Genomic DNA, 12,441 nt, shown 5'->3' with positions numbered 1-12,441 from the left:
CACCTCAAACTTCAAAATTATCATTGGGGGTCCTTGGCGGCGGGCTCCCGCAGCCCTGACCTTAATATGAGAACGTCTCAGGATATCTCTTACCAAGTATTGACTAGCCTGGAAAGCTGTTGCTCAGCCTCATCTGCCCATGGCACTGCTCGCACACGCGCACAGACACTGTGTCTGCTTGCTTGCCTTGCCAACTCAGTTTTCAAATGTAGCTCGGGGATCCCTGACGTGCGCCTCTAGCAGACCTGTACTGAAGATGCGAGCGTGTCAGGATATCTCTTACCAAGAAGGGGCTAGCGTGGAAAGCTGTTGCTCAACCTCATCTGCCCATGGCACTGCTCGCAGAGGCGCACAGAGAATGGGACCGCTTGCTTGCCTTGCCACCTCAAACTTGAAAACGTAGTATAGGGGGTCCTTGCCATGCTGCTTCCGCAGCCCTGACCCGAATATGCCAACAATCTCAGGATATCTCTTACCATGAATGGTTTAGCCTGGAAAGCAGTTGCTCAGCCTCATCTGCCCATGGCACTGCTCGCACAGGCGCACAGAGAATGGGACCGCTTGCTTGCCTTGCCACCTCAAACTTGAAAACGTAGTATAGGGGGTCCTTGCCATGCTGCTTCCGCAGCCCTGACCCGAATATGCCAACAATCTCAGGATATCTCTTACCATGAATGGTTTAGCCTGGAAAGCAGTTGCTCAGCCTCATCTGCCCATGGCACTGCTCGCACAGGCGCACAGAGAGACTGGGGGTGCTTGCTTGCCTTGCCAGCTCAAACTACAAATGTATCCTAGGGGGTCCTTGGCGGGGGCCTCTGGCAACCCTGACCCGAATATGCGAACGTCTCAGGATATCTCTTACCAAATAGGGGCTAGCCCGGAAAGCTGTTGCTCAGCCTCATCTGACCATGACACTGCTCGCACAGGCACACAGAGACTGAGGCTGCTTGCTTGCCTTGCCACTTCAAACTTCAACCGTAGCCTAGGGGGTCCTTGCCAAGCTCCTTTCGCAGCCCTGACCAGAATACGCAAACATCTCAGGATATCTCTTACCAAGAAGTGTTTAGCCTGGAAAGCACTTGCTCAGCCTCATCTGCCCATGGCACTGCTCGTACAGGCGCACAGAGAGACTGGGGCTGCTTGCTTGCCTTGCCACCTCAAACTTCAAACGAATCCCGGGCGTCCCTGCCAGGTGCCTTCAGCAGCCCTGCACCGAAAATGTGTAAGTCTCCGGATAGGTCGCACCCAGAAAAGGCTAGCCTGGAAAGCTGTTGCTCAGCCTCATGTGCCCATGGCACTGCTCGCACAGGCGCACAGACTCTGGGGCTACTTGCTTGCCTTGCCACCTCAATTTTCAAACGTAGCCCGGGGATCCCGGATTTGTGACTCCAGCAGACCTGATATGAAGTTGCGAACGTCTTAGGATGTCTCTTACCAAGTATTGACTAGCCTGGAAAGCTGTTGCTCAGCCTCCTCTGCACATGGCACTGCTCGCACAGGCGCACAGAGACTGGGGCTTCTTCCTTGCCTTGCCACCTCAAACTTCAAATAAATCCGGGGCGTCCCTGCCAGGTGCCTCCTGCAGCGCTGCACTGAAAATGCGAACGTCTCCAAATAGCTCGCATCCGTAAGGGGTTAGCCTGGAAAGCTGTTGCTCAGCCTCATCTGCCCATGGCACTGCTCGCACAGGCGCACAGAGAGACTGGGGCTGCTTGCTTGCCTTGCCAGCTCAAACTACAAATGTATACTAGGGGGTCCTTGGCGGGGGCCTCTGGCAACCCTGACCCGAATATGCGAACGTCTCAGGATATCTCTTACCAAGAAGCAGCTAGCCTGGTAAGCCGTTGCTAAGTCTCATCTGCCCATGACACTGCTCACACAGGCGCACAGAGACTGGGGCTGCTTTCTTGCCTTGCCACCTCAATTTTCAAACGTAGCCCAGGGATCCCTGCCGGGTGCCTCCAGCAGCCCTGCACTGAAAATGCTAAAGTCTCCGGAAAACTTGCAGCCAGAAAGGGCTAGCCTGGAAAGCTGTTGCTCAGCCTCATCTGCCCATGGCACTGCTCGCACAGGCGCACAGAGACTGGGGCTGCTTGCTTGCCTTGCCACCTCAAACTTCAAATAAATCCGGGGCGTCCCTGCCAGGTGCCTCCTGCAGCCCTGCACTGAAAATGCGAACGTCTCCAAATAGCTCGCATCCATAAGTGGTTAGCCTGGAAAGCTGTTGCTCACCCTCATCTGCCCATGGCACTGCTCGCACGGGCGCACAGACTCTGGGGCTAGTTGCTTGCCTTGCCACCTCCAACTACATACGTATCCTAGGGGGCCTTGCTGGGGGCCTCCCACAGCCCTCACCCGAATATGTGAACGTCTCACGATATCTCTTACCAAGTATTGGCTAGCCTGGAAAGCTGTTGCTCACCCTCATCTGCCCATGGCACTGCTCGCACACGCGCACAGACACTGTGTCTGCTTGCTTGCCTTGCCAACTCAGTTTTCAAACGTAGCTCGGGGATCCCTGACGTGCGCCTCTAGCAGACCTGTACTGAAGATGCGAGCGTGTCAGAATATCTCTTACCAAGAAGGGGCTAGCGTGGAAAGCTGTTGCTCAACCTCATCTGCCCATGGCACTGCTCGCAGAGGCGCATAGAGAATGGGACCGCTTGCTTGCCTTGCCACCACAAACTTGAAAACGTAGTATAGGGGGTCCTTGCCACGCTGCTTCCGCAGCCCTGACCCGAATATGCCAACAATCTCAGGATATCTCTTACCCTGAATGGTTTAGCCTGGAAAGCTGTTGCTCAGCCTCATCTGCCCATGGCACTGCTCGCACAGGCGCACAGAGAGACTGGGGCTGCTTGCTTGCCTTGCCAGCTCAAACTACAAATGTATACTAGGGGGTCCTTGGCGGGGGCCTCTGGCAACCCTGACCCGAATATGCGAACGTCTCAGGATATCTCTTACCAAGAAGCAGCTAGCCTGGTAAGCCGTTGCTAAGTCTCATCTGCCCATGACACTGCTCACACAGGCGCACAGAGACTGGGGCTGCTTTCTTGCCTTGCCACCTCAATTTTCAAACGTAGCCCAGGGATCCCTGCCGGGTGCCTCCAGCAGCCCTGCACTGAAAATGCTAAAGTCTCCGGAAAACTTGCAGCCAGAAAGGGCTAGCCTGGAAAGCTGTTGCTCAGCCTCATCTGCCCATGGCACTGCTCGCACAGGCGCACAGAGACTGGGGCTGCTTGCTTGCCTTGCCACCTCAAACTTCAAATAAATCCGGGGCGTCCCTGCCAGGTGCCTCCTGCAGCCCTGCACTGAAAATGCGAACGTCTCCAAATAGCTCGCATCCATAAGTGGTTAGCCTGGAAAGCTGTTGCTCACCCTCATCTGCCCATGGCACTGCTCGCACGGGCGCACAGACTCTGGGGCTAGTTGCTTGCCTTGCCACCTCCAACTACATACGTATCCTAGGGGGCCTTGCTGGGGGCCTCCCACAGCCCTCACCCGAATATGTGAACGTCTCACGATATCTCTTACCAAGTATTGGCTAGCCTGGAAAGCTGTTGCTCAGCCTCATCTGCCCATGGCACTGCTCGCACACGCGCACAGACACTGTGTCTGCTTGCTTGCCTTGCCAACTCAGTTTTCAAACGTAGCTCGGGGATCCCTGACGTGCGCCTCTAGCAGACCTGTACTGAAGATGCGAGCGTGTCAGAATATCTCTTACCAAGAAGGGGCTAGCGTGGAAAGCTGTTGCTCAACCTCATCTGCCCATGGCACTGCTCGCAGAGGCGCATAGAGAATGGGACCGCTTGCTTGCCTTGCCACCACAAACTTGAAAACGTAGTATAGGGGGTCCTTGCCACGCTGCTTCCGCAGCCCTGACCCGAATATGCCAACAATCTCAGGATATCTCTTACCCTGAATGGTTTAGCCTAGAAAGCTGTTGCTCAGCCTCATCTTCCCATGGCTCTGCTCGCACAGGCGCGCAGAGACTGGGGCTGCTTGCTTGCTTTGCCACCTCAATTTTCAAACGTAGCCGGGGGATCCCTGACGTGTGCCTCCAGCAGACCTGCACTGAAGATGTGAACGTCTTCGGACATCTCCTACCAAGTATTGACTAGCCTGGAAAGCTGTTGCTCAGCCTCATCTGCCCATGGAACTGCTCGCACAGGCGCACAGAGACTAGGGCTGCTTGCTTGCCTTGCCACCTCAATTTTCAAACGTAGCCCGGGGATCCCTGCCCGCTGCCTCCAGCAGACGTGTACTGAAGATGCGAGCGTGTCAGGATATCTCCTACCAAGAAGGGGCTAGCGTGGAAAGCTGTTGCTCAACCTCATCTGCCCATGGCACTGCTCGCAGAGGCGCACAGAGAATGGGACCGCTTGCTTGCCTTGCCACCTCAAACTTGAAAACGTAGTATAGGGGGTCCTTGCCACGCTCCTTCCGCAGCCCTGACCCGAATATGCCAACAATCTCAGGATATCTCTTACCATGAATGGTTTAGCCCGGAAAGCTGTTGCTCAGCCTCATCTGACCATGACACTGCTCGCACAGGCACACAGAGACTGAGGCTGCTTGCTTGCCTTGCCACTTCAAACTTCAACCGTAGCCTAGGGGATCCTTGCCAAGCTCCTTTCGCAGCCCTGACCACAATACGCAAACATCTCAGGATATCTCTTACCAAGAAGTTTTTAGCCTGGAAAGCACTTGCTCAGCCTCATCTGCCCATGGCACTGCTCGTACAGGCGCACAGAGAGACTGGGGCTGCTTGCTTCACTTGCCACCTCAAACTTCAAACGAATCCCGGGCGTCCCTGCCAGGTGCCTTCAGCAGCCCTGCACCGAAAATATGTAAGTCTCCGGATAGGTCGCACCCAGAAAAGGCTAGCCTGGAAAGCTGTTGCTCAGCCTCCTCTGCACATGGCACTGCTCGCACAGGCGCACAGAGACTGGGGCTTCTTCCTTGCCTTGCCACCTAACTTCAAATAAATCCGGGGCGTCCCTGCCAGGTGCCTCCTGCAGCCCTGCACTGAAAATGCGAACGTCTCCAAATAGCTCGCATCCATAAGGAGTTAGCCTGGAAAGCTGTTGCTCACCCTCATCTGCCCATGGCACTGCTCGCACGGGCGCACAGACTCTGGGGCTAGTTGCTTGCCTTGCCACCTCCAACTACATACATATCCTAGGGGGCCTTGCTGGGGGCCTCCCACAGCCCTCACCCGAATATGTGAACGTCTCACGATATCTCTTACCAAGTATTGGCTAGCCTGGAAAGCTGTTGCTCAGCCTCATCTGCCCATGGCACTGCTCGCACACGCGCACAGAGACTGTGTCTGCTTGCTTGCCTTGCCAACTCAGTTTTCAAATGTAGCTCGGGGATCCCTGACGTGCGCCTCTAGCAGACCTGTACTGAAGATGCGAGCGTGTCAGGATATCTCTTACCAAGAAGGGGCTAGCGTGGAAAGCTGTTGCTCAACCTCATCTGCCCATGGCACTGCTCGCAGAGGCGCACAGAGAATGGGACCGCTTGCTTGCCTTGCCACCTCCAACTTGAAAACGTAGTATAGGGGGTCCTTGCCACGCTCCTTCCGCAGCCCTGACCCGAATATGCCAACAATCTCAGGATATTTCTTACCATGAATGGTTTAGCCTGGAAAGCTGTTGCTCAGCCTCATCTGCCCATGGCACTGCTCGCACAGGCGCACAGAGAGACTGGGGCTGCTTGCTTGCCTTGCCAGCTCAAACTACAAATGTATACTAGGGGGTCCTTGGCGGGGGCCTCTGGCAACCCTGACCCGAATATGCGAACGTCTCAGGATATCTCTTACCAAGAAGCAGCTAGCCTGGTAAGCCGTTGCTAAGTCTCATCTGCCCATGACACTGCTCACACAGGCGCACAGAGACTGGGGCTGCTTTCTTGCCTTGCCACCTCAATTTTCAAACGTAGCCCAGGGATCCCTGCCGGGTGCCTCCAACAGCCCTGCACTGAAAATGCTAAAGTCTCCGGAAAACTTGCAGCCAGAAAGGGCTAGCCTGGAAAGCTGTTGCTCAGCCTCATCTGCCCATGGCACTGCTCGCACAGGCGCACAGAGACTGGGGCTGCTTGCTTGCCTTGCCACCTCAAACTTCAAATAAATCCGGGGCGTCCCTGCCAGGTGCCTCCTGCAGCCCTGCACTGAAAATGCGAACGTCTCCAAATAGCTCGCATCCATAAGGGGTTAGCCTGGAAAGCTGTTGCTCACCCTCATCTGCCCATGGCACTGCTCGCACGGGCGCACAGACTCTGGGGCTACTTGCTTGCCTTGCCACCTCCAACTACATACGTATCCTAGGGGGCCTTGCTGGGGGCCTCCCACAGCCCTCACCCGAATATGTGAACGTCTCACGATATCTCTTACCAAGTATTGGCTAGCCTGGAAAGCTGTTGCTCAGCCTCATCTGCCCATGGCACTGCTCGCACACGCGCACAGACACTGTGTCTGCTTGCTTGCCTTGCCAACTCAGTTTTCAAACGTAGCTCGGGGATCCCTGACGTGCGCCTCTAGCAGACCTGTACTGAAGATGCAAGCGTGTTAGGATACCTCTTACCATGAATGGTTTAGCCTAGAAAGCTGTTGCTCAGCCTCATCTTCCCATGGCTCTGCTCGCACAGGCTCGCAGAGACTGGGGCTGCTTGCTTGCTTTGCCACCTCAATTTTCAAACGTAGCCGGGGGATCCCTGACGTGTGCCTCCAGCAGACCTGCACTGAAGATGTGAACGTCTTAGGACATCTCCTACCAAGTACTGACTAGCCTGGAAAGCTGTTGCTCAGCCTCATCTGACCATGATACCGCTCGCACAGGCGCACAGAGACTGGGCTGCTTGCTTGCCTTGCCACCTCAAACTTGAAACATATCCTAGAGGGTCCTTGCCAAGCTCCTTCCGGAGCCCTGACTTGAATATGCCAACAATCTCAGGATATCTCTTACCATGAATGGTTTAGCCTGGAAAGCAGTTGCTCAGCCTCATCCGCCCATGGCACTGCTTGCACAGGCGCACAGAGACTGGGGCTGCTTGCGTGCCTTGCCACCTCAAACTTCAAAATTATCATTGGGGGTCCTTGGCGGCGGGCTCCCGCAGCCCTGACCTTAATATGAGAACGTCTCAGGATATCTCTTACCAAGTATTGACTAGCCTGGAAAGCTGTTGCTCAGCCTCATCTGCCCATGGCACTGCTCGCACACGCGCACAGACACTGTGTCTGCTTGCTTGCCTTGCCAACTCAGTTTTCAAATGTAGCTCGGGGATCCCTGACGTGCGCCTCTAGCAGACCTGTACTGAAGATGCGAGCGTGTCAGGATATCTCTTACCAAGAAGGGGCTAGCGTGGAAAGCTGTTGCTCAACCTCATCTGCCCATGGCACTGCTCGCAGAGGCGCACAGAGAATGGGACCGCTTGCTTGCCTTGCCACCTCAAACTTGAAAACGTAGTATAGGGGGTCCTTGCCATGCTGCTTCCGCAGCCCTGACCCGAATATGCCAACAATCTCAGGATATCTCTTACCATGAATGGTTTAGCCTGGAAAGCAGTTGCTCAGCCTCATCTGCCCATGGCACTGCTCGCACAGGCGCACAGAGAATGGGACCGCTTGCTTGCCTTGCCACCTCAAACTTGAAAACGTAGTATAGGGGGTCCTTGCCATGCTGCTTCCGCAGCCCTGACCCGAATATGCCAACAATCTCAGGATATCTCTTACCATGAATGGTTTAGCCTGGAAAGCAGTTGCTCAGCCTCATCTGCCCATGGCACTGCTCGCACAGGCGCACAGAGAGACTGGGGGTGCTTGCTTGCCTTGCCAGCTCAAACTACAAATGTATCCTAGGGGGTCCTTGGCGGGGGCCTCTGGCAACCCTGACCCGAATATGCGAACGTCTCAGGATATCTCTTACCAAATAGGGGCTAGCCCGGAAAGCTGTTGCTCAGCCTCATCTGACCATGACACTGCTCGCACAGGCACACAGAGACTGAGGCTGCTTGCTTGCCTTGCCACTTCAAACTTCAACCGTAGCCTAGGGGGTCCTTGCCAAGCTCCTTTCGCAGCCCTGACCAGAATACGCAAACATCTCAGGATATCTCTTACCAAGAAGTGTTTAGCCTGGAAAGCACTTGCTCAGCCTCATCTGCCCATGGCACTGCTCGTACAGGCGCACAGAGAGACTGGGGCTGCTTGCTTGCCTTGCCACCTCAAACTTCAAACGAATCCCGGGCGTCCCTGCCAGGTGCCTTCAGCAGCCCTGCACCGAAAATGTGTAAGTCTCCGGATAGGTCGCACCCAGAAAAGGCTAGCCTGGAAAGCTGTTGCTCAGCCTCATGTGCCCATGGCACTGCTCGCACAGGCGCACAGACTCTGGGGCTACTTGCTTGCCTTGCCACCTCAATTTTCAAACGTAGCCCGGGGATCCCGGATTTGTGACTCCAGCAGACCTGCAATGAAGTTGCGAACGTCTTAGGATGTCTCTTACCAAGTATTGACTAGCCTGGAAAGCTGTTGCTCAGCCTCCTCTGCACATGGCACTGATCGCACAGGCGCACAGAGACTGGGGCTTCTTCCTTGCCTTGCCAGCTCAAACTTCAAATAAATCCGGGGCGTCCCTGCCAGGTGCCTCCTGCAGCGCTGCACTGAAAATGCGAACGTCTCCAAATAGCTCGCATCCATAAGGGGTTAGCCTGGAAAGCTGTTGCTCACCCTCATCTGCCCATGGCACTGCTCGCACGGGCGCACAGACTCTGGGGCTACTTGCTTGCCTTGCCACCTCCAACTACATACGTATCCTAGGGGGCCTTGCTGGGGGCCTCCCACAGCCCTCACCCGAATATGTGAACGTCTCACGATATCTCTTACCAAGTATTGGCTAGCCTGGAAAGCTGTTGCTCAGCCTCATCTGCCCATGGCACTGCTCGCACACGCGCACAGAGACTGTGTCTGCTTGCTTGCCTTGCCAACTCAGTTTTCAAATGTAGCTCGGGGATCCCTGACGTGCGCCTCTAGCAGACCTGTACTGAAGATGCGAGCGTGTCAGGATATCTCTTACCAAGAAGGGGCTAGCGTGGAAAGCTGTTGCTCAACCTCATCTGCCCATGGCACTGCTCGCAGAGGCGCACAGAGAATGGGACCGCTTGCTTGCCTTGCCACCTCAAACTTGAAAACGTAGTATAGGGGGTCCTTGCCACGCTGCTTCCGCAGCCCTGACCCGAATATGCCAACAATCTCAGGATATCTCTTACCCTGAATGGTTTAGCCTAGAAAGCTGTTGCTCAGCCTCATCTTCCCATGGCTCTGCTCGTACAGGCGCGCAGAGACTGGGGCTGCTTGCTTGCTTTGCCACCTCAATTTTCAAACGTAGCCGGGGGATCACTGACGCGTGCCTCCAGCAGACCTGCACTGAAGATGTGAACGTCTTAGGACATCTCCTACCAAGTATTGACTAGCCTGGAAAGCTGTTGCTCAGCCTCATCTGCCCATGGAACTGCTCGCACAGGCGCACAGAGACTAGGGCTGCTTGCTTGCCTTGCCACCTCAATTTTCAAACGTAGCCCGGGGATCCCTGCCCGCTGCCTCCAGCAGACGTGTACTGAAGATGCGAGCGTGTCAGGATATCTCCTACCAAGAAGGGGCTAGCCTGGAAAGCTGTTGCTCAACCTCATCTGCCCATGGCACTGCTCGCAGAGGCGCACAGAGAATGGGACCGCTTGCTTGCCTTGCCACCTCAAACTTGAAAACGTAGTATAGGGGGTCCTTGCCACGCTCCTTCCGCAGCCCTGACCCGAATATGCCAACAATCTCAGGATATCTCTTACCATGAATGGTTTAGCCTGGAAAGCTGTTGCTCAGCCTCATCTGCCCATGGCACTGCTCGCACAGGCGCACAGAGAGACTGGGGCTGCTTGCTTGCCTTGCCAGCTCAAACTACAAATGTATACTAGGGGGTCCTTGGCGGGGGCCTCTGGCAACCCTGACCCGAATATGCGAACGTCTCAGGATATCTCTTACCAAGAAGCAGCTAGCCTGGTAAGCCGTTGCTAAGTCTCATCTGCCCATGACACTGCTCAAACAGGCGCACAGAGACTGGGGCTGCTTTCTTGCCTTGCCACCTCAATTTTCAAACGTAGCCCAGGGATCCCTGCCGGGTGCCTCCAGCAGCCCTGCACTGAAAATGCTAAAGTCTCCGGAAAACTTGCAGCCAGAAAGGGCTAGCCTGGAAAGCTGTTGCTCAGCCTCATCTGCCCATGGCACTGCTCGCACAGGCGCACAGAGACTGGGGCTGCTTGCTTGCCTTGCCACCTCAAACTTCAAATAAATCCGGGGCGTCCCTGCCAGGTGCCTCCTGCAGCCCTGCACTGAAAATGCGAACGTCTCCAAATAGCTCGCATCCATAAGTGGTTAGCCTGGAAAGCTGTTGCTCACCCTCATCTGCCCATGGCACTGCTCGCACGGGCGCACAGACTCTGGGGCTACTTGCTTGCCTTGCCACCTCCAACTACATACGTATCCTAGGGGGCCTTGCTGGGGGCCTCCCACAGCCCTCACCCGAATATGTGAACGTCTCACGATATCTCTTACCAAGTATTGGCTAGCCTGGAAAGCTGTTCCTCAGCATCATCTGCCCATGGAACTGCTCGCACAGGCGCACAGAGACTGGGGCTGCTTGCGTGCCTTGCCACCTCAAACTTCAAAATTATCATAGGGGGTCCTTGGCGGGGGGCTCCCGCAGCCCTGACCTTAATATGCGAACGTCTCAGGATATCTCTTACCAAGTATTGGCTAGCCTTGAAAGCTGTTGCTCAGCCTCATCTGCACATGGCACTGCTCGCACAGATGCACAGAGACTGGGGCTGCTTGCTTGCCTTGCCACCTCAAACTTCAAATGTTGCCTAGGGGGTCTGTGCCGGGTGCCCGCCGCAGCCTTGTTTTGAAGATGTGAACGTCTCAGGATATCTCTTACCAAATACGGGCTAGCCCGGAAAGCTGTTGCTCAGCCTCATCTGCCCATGGCACTGCTCGCACAGGCGCACAGAGACTGTGTCTGCTTGCTTGCCTTGCCAACTCAGTTTTCAAATGTAGCTCGGGGATCCCTGACGTGCGCCTCTAGCAGACCTGTACTGAAGATGCGAGCGTGTCAGGATATCTCTTACCAAGAAGGGGCTAGCGTGGAAAGCTGTTGCTCAACCTCATCTGCCCATGGCACTGCTCGCAGAGGCACACAGAGAATGGGACCGCTTGCTTGCCTTGCCACCTCAAACTTGAAAACGTAGTATAGGGGGTCCTTGCCACGCTGCTTCCGCAGCCCTGACCCGAATATGCCAACAATCTCAGGATATCTCTTACCATGAATGGTTTAGCCTGGAAAGCAGTTGCTCAGCCTCATCTGCCCATGGCACTGCTCGCACAGGCGCACAGAGAGACTGGGGCTGCTTGCTTGCCTTGCCAGCTCAAACTACAAATGTATCCTAGGGGGTCCTTGGCGGGGGCCTCTGGCAACCCTGACCCGAATATGCGAACGTCTCAGGATATCTCTTACCAAATAGGGGCTAGCCCGGAAAGCTGTTGCTCAGCCTCATCTGACCATGACACTGCTCGCACAGGCACACAGAGACTGAGGCTGCTTGCTTGCTTTGCCACTTCAAACTTCAACCGTAGCCTAGGGGGTCCTTGCCAAGCTCCTTTCGCAGCCCTGAGCAGAATACGCAAACATCTCAGGATATCTCTTACCAAGAAGTGTTTAGCCTGGAAATCACTTGCTCAGCCTCATGTGCCCATGGCACTGCTCGCACAGGCGCACAGAGAGACTGGGGCTGCTTGCTTGCCTTGCCACCTCAAACTTCAAACGAATCCCGGGCGTCCCTGCCAGGTGCCTTCAGCAGCCCTGCACCGAAAATGTGTAAGTCTCCGGATAGGTCGCACCCAGAAAAGGCTAGCCTGGAAAGCTGTTGCTCAGCCTCATGTGCCCATGGCACTGCTCGCACAGGCGCACAGAGAATGGGACCGCTTGCTTGCCTTGCCACCTCAAACTTGAAAACGTAGTATAGGGGGTCATTGCCACGCTCCTTCCGCAGCCCTGACCCGAATATGCCAACAATCTCAGGATATCTCTTACCATGAATGGTTTAGCCTGGAAAGCTGTTGCTCAGCCTCCTCTGCACATGGCAGTGCTCGCACAGGCGCACAGAGACTGGGGCTGCTTGCTTGCCTTGCCACCTCAAACTTCAAATAAATCCGGGGCATCCCTGCCAGGTGCCTCCTGCAGCCCTGCACTGAAAATGCGAACGTCTCCAAATAGCTCGCATCCATAAGGAGTTAGCCTGGAAAGCTGTTGCTCACCCTCATCTGCCCATGGCACTGCTCGCACGGGCGCACAGACTCTGGGGCTACTTGCTTGCCTTGCCGCCTCCAACTACATACGT

This window comes from Opisthocomus hoazin, chromosome W, assembly GCF_030867145.1.
Source record: "Opisthocomus hoazin isolate bOpiHoa1 chromosome W, bOpiHoa1.hap1, whole genome shotgun sequence".
In the NCBI taxonomy this organism is placed as follows: domain Eukaryota; kingdom Metazoa; phylum Chordata; class Aves; order Opisthocomiformes; family Opisthocomidae; genus Opisthocomus; species Opisthocomus hoazin.
Note: the sequence above shows the minus strand (reverse complement) of the source record.